Genomic DNA, 13,073 nt, shown 5'->3' with positions numbered 1-13,073 from the left:
AAGAATTGATCGTCGCCTATGGGAACGATCACAAGAGATTAAGAGCCCTAAAAGACACCTCTCAGTGAGTATGTGTCCATGAGCCACACCTGTAGCACAGACCCAGCCTACACCGATCCCTGAAGAAGATGAACCCATGCAATTAGACCACAGCCATCTAACTGCCAAGGAGTGGCACTACCGTAAGAGAATGGGTCTCTATATGTACTGCGGTCAACCAGGCCATGCAGTTCAATCATGCCCCATATGTCTGGGAAACATGCAGACCTAGGATCCGCTGGAGGACTCTTCCTAGGTCTTACTATTTATTTATTTATTTATTTAGAAGCTTTTATATACCGATGAACGTTGGGAACATCTCATCGGTTCACATCAAACAAAAAGTAGCAAAACGAGCTTTACAATGAAACAATAGAAGAAGTGCATAAAATTGATCAACAGTAAACAAGTTAACAAAATATACAAAATATACAAAGGGAGAAAGCAACTAGAGCATAGGTCATACTGAACAATTTACAAATTATCAATAAAAAGCCATTTACATAAAGAATGTCATATAAGTTAGAGGATCAGAGGAGTCAGGGGGAGGAAAGTTGCAATGAGTATGCTTGTCTGACACCATCTCCTCCACTGACACTTCCAGTCTTGATCATCTCCAGAACCCTTGAATTCCAGTCTCTTGCGATTGTCGATTCTGGAGCTGGTGGCAATTTTATACTCAAAAGGCTGGTAGAACATCTACGGATTCCTATCATTCCGACACCACTCTGCTGTTTCTCTCTTCTATACACAGCGAACCATTACCAGGAGAGGCATCCCAGACCAAACAACCAATTTGCCTGCGCACTGGTGCCCTTCATACTGAGACCATCTCATTTTTCGTTCTTGACAAGGCCATTCATCCTATAGTACTTGGCCTCCCTTGGTTGCAAGATCACACACACCAGTTTGACTGGAGCACCATGGAACTTTCGCAATGCGGTACAGCTTGTCACGACAAGTGCCTGAAGATTAAAACACCTATATGCTGCATGTCTCCCAGGTTTGCCGCCACAATACACATCCTTTCACGACGTGTTTTCAAAGAAAGCAGCTGATGCATTATCACCACACCGGTCTTTCGACTCTGCTATTAATCTAAAACCAGGCTTGGAGCCCCCTAGAGGAAGGGTAAACCCACTTTCTCTATCAGAGACTGAGGTCATGTCAGCCTATATCCAAGAAAACTTGCAAAAAGGATTCATCCGACCTTCCAAATCACCTGCTGGCGCAGGATTATTTTTTGTCAGCAAGAAGGATGGATCCCCGCGCTGTTAAGACTACAGAGGTCTTAACGAAATCACCATCAAGGACCGCTATCCCCTACCTCTGATTTCAGAGTTATTCAAGCAGACTCCAGGGTGCCAAGATTTTTACAAAACTTGACCAAAAAGGGGCATATAATCTGGTCTGCATTTGTCAAGGGGACGATGGAAAATGGCCTTCAATACCCGAGATGGCCATTTCGACTATATGGTCATGCCCTTTGGCCTGTGTAATGCTCCGGCCATATTCCAAAATATGATGAATGAGATTCTGCGAGATATGCTGTACCAATGCATGGTTGTGTATTTAGACGACATACTAATTTTTTCCCAAGATCAGCAAAGCTATCAAGTGGATGTCACCAGAGTTCTGCAGAGACTACGGGATAATCGTCTCTACGCTAAGCTTGAAAAATGTGCCTTCCTTCAAGAGTCTGTTCCCTTTTTGGGTTATGTAGTATCCAGCAGAGGGTTCCAGATGGATCCACAAAAAAAACAAAAGCATACAGGACTGGCCTCAACCCACTGGCCTCAAAGCACTCCGCCGCTTCCTCGGCTTCACCAACTATTATCGCAGATTCATCCCACAATACTCCACCTTGATGGCACCACTCACTACCATGACTAAGAAAGGAGCCAACCCTTCACAGTGGTCGCCTGAAGCAGTTGCTGCCTTTCAGACCCTCAAAGAAGTTTTCCTCAAAAAACCTTGCCTTCGCCACCCGGACTCTCGACAGCTGTTTATTGTCGAGGTTGATGCCTCCGATGTCTGAGTAGGAGCCATGCTCAGCCAGAACAGTGATACACAGACACTGCACCCTTGCTCTTTTTTTCCCCCAGCGTTTTACTCCAGTCGAGAGGAATTATGGTATAGGAGATAAAGAGCTGTTGGCTATTAAGATAGCATTTGAAGAGTGGCGCCCTTGGCTTGAGGGGGCACAACATCAGATAACTGTATATCGGACCACTAAAATTTGGAATATCTGTGTCATGCGCAGCGACTGAATCATCAACAAGCCCGATGGTATTTGTTTTTTAACCGGTTTGACTTCCTGCTCAAGTACCGTCCTGCTGACAAGAATGTCTAAGCAGATGCCCTCTCGTGCTCTTTCACTTCAAAGGATGTTCCTGACGAACCTCGCCATATCATCAGCCCTGAGAAGGTGATCCTGGCTGCTACTCATTCCGTTCTAGCTGGGAAGATAGTAGTGCCCCAAAGCTGAGAAAGAAACTTCTGAAATGGGCTCATGATTCCTGCTTAGCCGGTCACCCTGGGAAATTCTGTACGCTATCCACATTACAGCGGTATTATTGGTGGCCTTCAATGAAGGAGAACGTATGCACGTACGTGGAATCTTGCACCACTTGCGCAAGACAGAAGCCTCAGGCCGGTCGCCCTTGGGGTCTCCTCCAGCCTTTACCAGTGCCAGAGGAACCTTGGACGCACATCGCGACAGATTTTGTCGTTGATCTGCCCATCTCAAGAGGAAACAACACCATATGGGTCACTGTAGACCACTTCTCAAAAATGGCGCACTTCGTGGCCTTACTGGGATTGCTATCTGCCCCAGAATTAGCCAAGCTGTTTATACAACATATATTTCGCCTGCACGGCATGCCGAAACATATCCAATCAGATAGAGGCGTACAGTTCATGGCTAAATTCTGGAGGGCCCTATGTAAGAAATTTGATATTTCTTTAGACCTAACGTCAGCATACCTCCTCAGTCAAATGGTCAAACCGAAAGAACAAATCACACACTTAAGCAGTTCCTTCGCTCCTATGTCCACTCCCTTCAAAGCGACTGGGCAGAATTACTTCCCTGGGCAGAGTCCGCCTTGAATTCGCATTCCTCAGCTGCTACTGGATCTACACCTTTCCAAATTGTGTATGGTCGTCAGCCATTACCTCCTTTGCCAATACCTCTGTTGGTTTCATCACCTGCAGCCCAGGCTTCGGCTGAAGAACTCCACCGACTATGGAACCAGACCAAGGGCCTCCTTCAAAAAGCAGGTCAACGGGCCAAGAAATGTTACAATGCTCATCACAGAGCAGCACCTCAGTTTCAACCAGGAGACAAAGTATGGCTCAGCACCAAGTACCTCCGTCTCAAACTGCCATTTGTTCGATTCGCTCCACGCTATATTGGGCCTTTCTCCATATTACGTCGTCTGGGACCAATAACTTACAGCCTGCAGTTACCCACTTCCATGAAAATACATAATGTCTTCCACATATCTCTCTTGAAGCCGCTCATCCTCTCCGAGTTTTCTACCAAGACTCAGAATCCTCAACCTCTTGATGCCGAAGAGGACATTACATACCAAGTGGAGGACATTCTCGATATTCGTAAATATGGGCAGCACTGGGAGTACCTCATATCCTGGGAAGGATATGAGCCAGAAGAAAATACCTGGGAGCCTGCTAAAAATATCCTCGACAAAGATTTGATTCATCAATTTCATCTAACTCATCCAAGGAAGTCGAAACCCCCTGGGAGTGGCCCTAAGAAGGGGGGTACTGTTGCACCTGTCAGTCACAGACGGCTGCGACCTCTGTTGCTCACCTCCTTTTTTCCTGCATCAGTAATTTTCGGACAATTGGCGACCTCTGCCTCTGCATGCTGCTCTCCTCAGCGTTCCTGGGACGGCGTGGGCAATCCCGTCTGCCATCTTGAATTGGGGATAACCTAAGGCACATGCATGCGCGCCAGGCCTCATCTTATACACGTCATGGCGGGAACCTTGGGGGCGTCCCCTCCGCATGATGTCATCTGCCTGCATGTATTTGAGCCAGCCGGTCTGAGCTACCTATGAGTTAGCAAGGACTTCCTTCCTGCTGAATTCCACTCCTTCAAAAATGCTTTACTTCGCTACACTGAACTCGTTCCTGACGCAGAGACTCGAATGCTTTAGGTACCCACTCCTCGGGAGCTTTGTCAAGTTCTGGCTATCTGCTCCTCGGAGGGACTTCCTGCCTGGAGTCTCTCTTCATCCACTCTGGATTTTGTCTGGTTCAGCCTTGTGACTTCGCTACTTTCAGCTGACAGAACCTCCGGTGTACCCCATGCCTCAGGCCACTACCGTGTTCGCCTCAGCAACTTTCCTTGCACACTTCAGAGTGAGTACCATCTGCTTGTTATGGTTTTGAGGTGTTTGGTGGATTCTTAAGTGCTGCAGTGATGGCCACTCCCACAGGGAGGAGCCCCGTGGGGAACTGCAGTACCAGGCTAGACTCAGATGCACAAACACAGAGAGAGTTTTTATTGTACAGCTTGTAGAGTTCACCAGAAGTGGCAGTAGTGAGTAGATTCCTGCAGCAGCAGTCTTGGGTTCTCGGCTGAGGAGACCCATCCCACAATGGTGGTATAGGGAGCTCTGATGCAGGTTACCAATGAGGAGCTGTAGGTGAGACAGACTGGTAGATGTTAGATTACTCACACTCTTGTAGCTGTAATGGTGGAGTTCCCAGCAGGTAGAAGTATTGGTAGCAGGCACCAAGGTAGACAACTCAGGCCCTCGAGGAGCAAGTACCTGGATACTGGATAGGCACCTGGAAAGAAGCATAGGGCCCCCGAGGAGCGGGTACCCAAGTTAGTAGAACCCCAGAGGGTAGAGAGAGCTTCCAGCAGCAGCGAGAAGCGGCAGAGCAGCTTAGACCGGATGAATCCAATCCTTGCTAACTCAAAGTCAGTCAGTAAATGGGCAGCCTAAATACCCGGATGTTGTGACATCATTCGAGGGGGACGACCCTGAGGTTCGCGCCAACATTGGACTAAAGACATGGGTAGCGCGCGCACGCGTGCACCCTAGGAGGCCCTCAGGTGAATCATGGCGGAATGCCTTGCCATAGCCGTTCCGGGATGCTGAAGAGTGTGGGAAGCAGATGCTTCTATTCTCTATTCTCAACATTCTCCTGTGATTCTCGGCATACCCTGCGCTGTGGGCCACTACCGGATCAATACAGAGAAGTCCATCAAAGGAGGGATTCCCCGGCGTACCCCGCTCCGCGGACCACTACCGGGGATATCATCATTGAGCTACCCATTCCTCTGGACTGTGTCTCTCTCTTCCCACTTGGTGGGTTTTTCTACATTCCAGTACAATAAAGTCTCTTTGCTGTGGTGTCCATCTCATCTGAGGCCACGCCTATCGTGGTGAGTTCCCACAGGACTCCTCCCTGTGGGTGGAGTCAGCTCTCACCCCGATCCAGGGTCTACAAACATACCAGATTATAACAGATAGAGTTGCAGGCCAGGGTCTAGAGTGGAAAGAATAGCGGCGGAGTCGGGATCTGGCAGTGATTAATGGCAGGCAGAGGTCAATCAATCGTAAAGTGTCTGTTCCCCTTAACCCTAGTGGGAGGGTGGATGATTCACTGACTAAGACGTGAAAACTATCATTTCATTTAAATTATCGGTGCTCCTTTGCATTATGTAAGAACATAGGAACATAAGAAATTGCCATGCTGGGTCAGACCAAGTGTCCATCAAGCCTAGCATCCTGTTTCCAAAAGAGGCCAAACCAGGCCACAAGAACCTGACAAGTACCCAAACACTAAGAAGATCCCATGCTACTGATGCCAGTAATAGCAGAGGCCATTCTCTAAGTCAACTTAATTAATAGCAGTTAATGGACTTCTCCTACAAGAACTTACCAAAACCTTTTTTAAACCCAGCTACACTAAGTACACTAACCACATCCTCTGGCAACAAATTCTAGATCTTGATTGTGCATTGAGTGAAAAAGAATTTTCTTCGATTAGTCTTAAATGTGCTACTTGCTAACTTCATGGAGTGCCCCCCTAGTCCTTCTATTATTCGAAAGCGTAAATAACCAATTCACATCTACTCATTCAAGACCTCTCATGATTTTAAAAACCTCTACCATATCCCCTCTCAGCCGTCTCTTCTCCAAGCTGAACAGCCCTAACCTCTTAAGCCTTTCCTCCTAGGGGAGCTGTTCCATCCCCTTTATCATTTTGGTTGCCCTTCTCTGTACCTTCTCCATCACAACTATATATTTTTTGAGATGCGGTGACCAGAACTGTACACAATATTCAAGGTGTGGTCTCACCATGGAGCGATACAGAGGCATTATAACATTTTCCGTTTTGTTAACCATTCCCTTCTTAATAATTCCTAACATTCTGTTTGCTTTTTTGACTGATAGATACCAATGTTTGAATATGAATACCTCTCTGTAACCAATCTTTCTTTGTTTGTTGAGTTATAATTATGAATGTCACTTTGTAAACTGTTGTGATCTATACATGGAATGGCAGTATATAAAATGTCTAAATAAATAAATATTACCCTCTGACTATGACTAAGCAGTTTTTAATCCAATCCACCACCTTGTATTTTGTATTTGTATTTATTAAAATGTATTAATCGTGTAACATAAAATAGGCCTAAGCTACTTACAGTAAAACAAACATAAAATTAAAATTGATGACAAAACAAACACAATAAAAAGACATAAGTAAGGACCCCCAAGGGTCCACCTTCCTTACAGAGCCAGCATCAGTTGTACTGGTTAGAGATCAGTGGGAAATGATCTCTAAGCCCCTAGGAAGTCTATAAAACTGTCCCAGTTTTGGTAAGCTATATTAAAATGTTGTTTAAATTGAATAAACTGTTATGAGTACATTTTCTGTGCCCTAAACCAAAATCTTTTATGCAATCCTTCTTTGAGAAAGAAGACCTGTGGATAGTGTTATGCATTTCATGGGGTTTCCAAGGTTCAAGGTTTTCTGATGCACTAGGCAGATAAAAATTTGCCGCTCCATTATATAACCCCTCCTGCCCCCTTGACATCAGCTTCTTGAAGTCATGGCACTTTACCAGCCAGCCCTCTTCTTGCTAGCCTCACTCAGACCCATGTAATAAGGCATGCTCTGCTGTATGCACGTTTTTTCTGCACACGACTTTACTCCTGATTTAAGGAGGAGTTTAGTAGACAAAAAAACATGTGTGCCGGACTTAACGTGCCTCCAGGCAAGTCTCATGCTAATCAAGGCATTAGCTATAACACTCCAGTGCAGAGAGGTGCATTTTTAATGCTGGAAATTTAACTCCGGGTCAGAGGTGAAGTAAACTTTCTGGGACTAGTGTTAGTGTACAGGGCTGAACCTGGAGTTCATGGTATGGGGGTCTTCTACTAGAGATTTATGCACATAAAACACAATTTGTGCACAATTTTATTTAAAATTATTTCTAAACTGCTTTCCCAGTTGAAATAATTGACCATCGAAGGCAATGTATAGCATATAATGCTTCAAGCCTACAATACAAATAAACAAAAAGCAAATGCAAAAATATAAATCATGTTTTGTGCACAGAGAACCTGCTTTGTTCACAAATCATCTTTTATGCATATAAATCCATGCTAAGCAAGTCTTTCTGAGCACATTTTTTTGTGTTAGCGTACTTTTTTTTTTTTTTTAAATTCCAAATGCATTGACATACCATTCTCTTACTGCATCAGGAGTTAACTATTTCTGTCTTTTTTTAGGGCCCGAGTAAGGAAAATGTGCACTGAAGTTCAGTTTTTACTTGCATCTTATTACATGGTAACCCATGAGCCAGCACATGCCCACAGTCCCCTGCCATACTCTCTCTGTGCCTCCCAAACAGGAAGTATACAGGAAGAGGGGATGGGATGCACATGGGACTGTGAGGCAATTTCTCTTCTGAGATACTAAGTACCAGTGCCAGCTGGGGCACAGACAGGAACAGCTCAAGATAGGCGGCCCTACCCTTCTAGTGCTGCCACGCCAAATAGTTGCATACTTTGCTTATAGGAGGTATATCTCCATACAGTGCATGCAAATAGATCTCCTGCATATCCAATGTAGATATCCTGAAAACCTGATTGGATTGTGGTCCTCAAGAGCCTGATTTGTGAACCCCTGTTTTAAAGGACTAGCCAAAGACATTGTAGCACATGGGTGGCCAAATCTGGTCTTCAAGAACCACAAACAGTTCAGGAGATAGACAATGAATATACATGAGCAAGAATTGCATGCACTACTTCCACTGTATACAAATATACAGTATTTCAGGCATATTCATTATGAATATCCTAAAGACTAGGCCTGTCTGTGGCTCTTGTTAGGTGAACTTTCAAGAACATCCAGGTCCCTTTTTCAGATGTCACAAAATTCAAATAGAAACAACTTTTATATACAATTTTTCTGGTATCATTGTCTATATATATATATTACCTCTGCCTTTCTGCTCAAGTACTAATGACTAGGATTTATACAACTTTTAATGCTTTATAATGGAGTATTTTTTATACTTAATGGGTTGGCATTATTGACTTCTTTGGACCCAAATGATGTGGTTTAAGAAGGTGGCTATCTTTTTGTGAGGCTGTCACTCCAGCCCTGAAGCACAACACTGGTAGACTGATTCCGGTGCAATGCTTTACAAAGAAAAAAAAATCAACCTAGCTGAGAAAATCCCTAGCTTCAAAAACAGGATAAACAGTGCTCACTAAATAAAACAATTTCCACTCTTCCCTTCCCCCATTAACACTATCGCTAATTAAGATGCTAACTTTTGTCAAGACTTTAATAGCCTAGGTAAAGTATTCTACTCTCCTGAGGTTAATAAGTGACTTGAAGAATATAGGGGCAGTGAGGGCCAGTATTAAAACCTGTGATACATTCTAAGCTGCCGGCACTGTCATTATTCCTTTCGCCACAAACTGATAGATTATACCTTCCGTGTCTTTTTTATTTTAAATGGACCTGTATACTGAATAAAGCCCAATGCAGTATACAAAATACTGTCTGAAATGTCTACCAAAACAGGAGATTTTTGGATTGCTGAAAGGAATGCGAGATTGTGCACGTTTCTAGTTGCTTTAACGTCTGTTGGTACAGTTGTACCTTGCACTGTACAGACGCGATGTGCCTCTGGGCTTGTCCATTTTGTGCTAAAGCTTCAAAGTTCCATTGCATCCCAATATACACTATGCAGTGCATTAGAAAACACACTGTAAAATAGAAAAATATCACATTTTCACCTAGTAAGCAGACATTTCTGGAAAGAGCAACCTTCGCTTGTGTTCCCAACATATTCCAGCCCCTTAAACATTGTTTGATTGAGCACAGGCATTATAGTGATTACATAATATACCGAACAGTAATTTCTATGTACGAGTCCAAGGAATACTCTAGTATGCAGAATACTTTGTTTAGTATGCAATGCAACACCTGTTTCACCGACTGGTTTCACTATATGATGTATCTTGTTAATGTTTGCACTGTTCACAATGGCAAAGTTACTATAGCAAAGGCTCCAGGTGTTGCATCATGCACATTAAATGAACCATAATAGTAATTATTTAATTTAAATGAATAATAATCATATTAAAGTGAATGCCATCCACTCCATGGTAGATTATAAAAACACCATCTTCATGTAAGAACAGATACAAATTATTTTGATAGTCAAAATGTCCTTAATAGTGTTAAGCAAAATAGCACCAGATTTTATAAAGTTTATCTTTCAAGAACTAGGACTCTATAATTTGTTTTTCCTTGGGTGAAAATCAGAGCAGACGGTAGATGTAACATGTTAACAGGGCGATCTACTTTCTCTCTCGCTTAACCAAGCTGGGATGTTTCATGATCTGTGTGGGCTGTAGCCCAAATCCAAATTTAACCTCAAATGCTTCAATCGTACCACGCAGAATGATCAGAGGTCCATTATTTAATGTTAATATGACATAAAAGCTTCAGCCTTTACATCCGCAGCTGCAATGATGTTGGCCCGTTGTGGACAGACGATGTCATTCTACGAACCAGCAAAATGCAGAGTGGAAAAGAAAAGTGCAATTTCCTAACCAGCATTCCAGATATTGACATAAAAATGGGCATTGGGAAGTACTGCAACTTTTTTTGTTGATATCTTCACAGCATTTATTACAGCCGTATAGGCAAAATGATGGAATTAAAGACTACAGCTTTCAGTATTTTATGTTATAGGTGCTAAAATTGCAGGTTCCATAGAATTAAAAGTAGATTTTCTTTTTTGAGCTATTTGAATTATTTCTCAGGGGAAATATTCAATTTCTAATGGCACCAGGAGTTGTCAGAAGGGATCGGTGTGGTCTTCATCTTTGAATAATTTTTGGGCTAGTTCAATAAAGGGACCAAGACCCGATAAGTGTTCCATTCATTTCTCTTAATGCTGTTGGCTCGGGTTAATACATTTTCAGGCTAGATTCCCTCTTTCAGTTCACAATCCGGTCCCTCCCTTTCATGCATTCTTAATTTCCAGTAGTAATATTTATTTGTCCTAGTTTGATGGGGACAACTTTCTAGCACGTTGGGTTTGCCCGAGTTGTGAACACCGAGCTTTAAAGTAAGTCAAATTGCAATACTGTCACCTGAACCAACCTGGAAAGTGCCCCCCCCCCCTAGAAATCCAGGTGATACAGTGACACTTCACAGTCAGTTGAGGACGGAGGCAAGATTTTCCTAATCTGTACAGCAGGAGCCCAAATCCCCAGCTCTGCTCTTTAGCTTTTCCCATTCCGCTTTTCACTGCAGTCCCCTAGCTGGCACTTCCCTTACTGTTGCAGCAGATACTAGTTTGCCCCTACTTGAATCTGTTTTTTTTTTTCTTTTTTAAATCCTGCACCCACCACATACCTTCTTCTCCCTCGCTATTCAAACTGCTCAAAGCCCTTACTTCAGAGCCACGCACCGTTTTTGATTCATTGCTTCCGAAGAGATCCCTCGCTTCCCCAGGAAAAGCACGGAGCCTCCTCGCAGTCAGAGGTCCCTCTTTTCCAAAGCTTGCTAATGGTCTTCATCTGTTCCCAAAGCATCCGAATAAAGCTCCCCCCCCCCCCCCCACACACACCACCTTCCCCCTGGCTGCCTCTTTATCCCATTTCTCTGCTTCTCCCCATTTTTCTGCCTGTTGCCTTCCCCACCTCCTCCCCTTTTCGGTTCTTATCCTCTCCCTCGTCCTGTACTTCATTATTCTTTCATTTATCGCCTTCTTTGCCCCTTTCGTTCCCCATCCATCCTGCCCACAGCCCTCACCTGTCTACAGCCACCGTTGGCTCAGCGGAGCTCCGGGGAGGGGCGGAAGCCCTCACTCACCTGCGGGGTTCTGTGCTTGCTGCTCCAGTGCCTCGGGATGACTCTGTGCCAGGGCTTGGCTTCTTTCTCCCTAGTGCTTCTCTTCTCCCAAGGGAGGCTGAAGGTCCGGCACCAGGAGCAGCAGGTGGGGAGGGCGAAGAGAGGCACCGAAAGCAAGATCTGAGATGAAAGATTAACTTCTGCTTCCAGCCTTCCGCTCCCCCCCCCCTTTCCCCCTCTATACCTCCCTCCCTTCCCTTCCTCTTACCATTCCTCTCTCTCTCTCTCTCTCATTCTCGCCCGCTGACTCTCCCATCTCTAATCCTTCCTGGGTTTGCAGGAGCAAAACGCAGACAGGTGCAGAGATGCAGCTAAGGAATGCAGGGACCTTCCTTCTTTCCTGACAGCAGGACGGACGGATGGATGGGTGAGTTTTTCTTCCACCCTCCTTCCCTTTTCTCTGTCTGAGTCAGCTCCTTCCCCGGATCTTTGAAGTGATAGGGCTTTCTTTGACGCCTGTTTTCTCGTTCCTTCTCTTTTTCAGTAAGAATTCTGAGTTGTATGCGGTACAGGATCCCCTTTCTACAAAGAAGGAAATGTTCCACTCTATAATTCGTATACGATCTTTAGTATGTTTTTATAATACGTTTCTCAAGAAAAGGAATGATTTGATTCCCATCCTTTTGACATATGTGGGAATGCTGCATGTAATTATTTTAAACATAACAGAGAGAAAACTGTGGGACAGACCTGCATCATAAACCTTTGTTAAAAAGATTCTTTTAGATACCTATTAGTTCCTCTATGCTGTGAATTCTCTGAAGACAGCCTCTGAAAGTTGTTTGCCATATACCCTTCCTTTCCTTATTAGACACAATATATCGACATGCATGCCTGCAATATTAGATTTAGAACACTGATATGGATGTAATCGCTGTAGGCGAAAAGAAAAAAGCTAACATTTGCATTGAGGGTAAGTGGCAGATTCATGAGCTACTGGTTTGATTTTAGGCAGGATTACCCAATCTGAAACTTTAAAACATACAACCCCGAAATGCCGCTCTCTAGGGTTCTCATTGTGTCTCAAGTAAAACCCCACATCCTTAATAATAAAAAGCAATGGAACTAGAACTTAAATGTCGAGGTATATCTGCGCGTAGCTCTTCCAGCCTTGAGTTGGTAAGAGGCTCTCGGAATGATTAAAGGTGGTGATAGTGTAGAGTTGTAGGGGGAGGACCAGCTGTGCTGGAGGAGGGTGTTTCCTGGGAGCCGTTTGTTAAATTTCATTTAAGAGGTCGTTTCCCAGCCGAGCAGAGCTGGGAAGAGCCCCGATAAGAAATCGGTTGCCCATCACAAGGGCAGAAGGCAAACCGGGGGGGGGGGGGGGGGGGGGGGGGGGGGGGGGGGGGTTGCAGGGAGAAAAGGTCACTCTTGGTCATTGATATCATGAACACAATACTGGTCAGAACCCAGTGTGGCTTGTGGTCTGCTGTTGATGTCACCAAACAGGAAATCAGATCCAGACAATTCAAATGAAAAGGTCCAGACTGAAGAGTAAACAGTTGGGTTGCAGTAAAAAAAAAAAAAAAAGGAACAGGGTTGTAAAAAAAATAAATTATTCACAACTGAACTGCAAAACAAGACAGCTAATCATAAAGCAG

At 44.3% G+C, this 13,073-nt stretch overlaps 1 protein-coding gene across 1 annotated transcript in view; it reads right to left on the bottom strand.

Moving 5' to 3' along the window:
* CASR (calcium sensing receptor) overlaps positions 1 to 11,608 on the bottom strand; it is a 129,930-nt gene extending 118,322 nt beyond the window's left edge. Inside the window, exon 1 of the mRNA XM_029579015.1 lies at positions 11,434 to 11,608. The gene's annotated coding sequence lies outside the window, so the exon portion shown is untranslated. The remainder of the gene's footprint in view (positions 1 to 11,433) is intronic.
* Positions 11,609 to 13,073: the final 1,465 nt, after the last annotated feature.

The sequence above is a fragment of the Rhinatrema bivittatum genome, chromosome 15 (genome assembly GCF_901001135.1).
Source record: "Rhinatrema bivittatum chromosome 15, aRhiBiv1.1, whole genome shotgun sequence".
NCBI lineage: Eukaryota > Metazoa > Chordata > Amphibia > Gymnophiona > Rhinatrematidae > Rhinatrema > Rhinatrema bivittatum.
The sequence above is the reverse complement of the archived record's forward strand: the minus strand, read 5'-3'. Positions and strand labels throughout refer to the sequence as shown.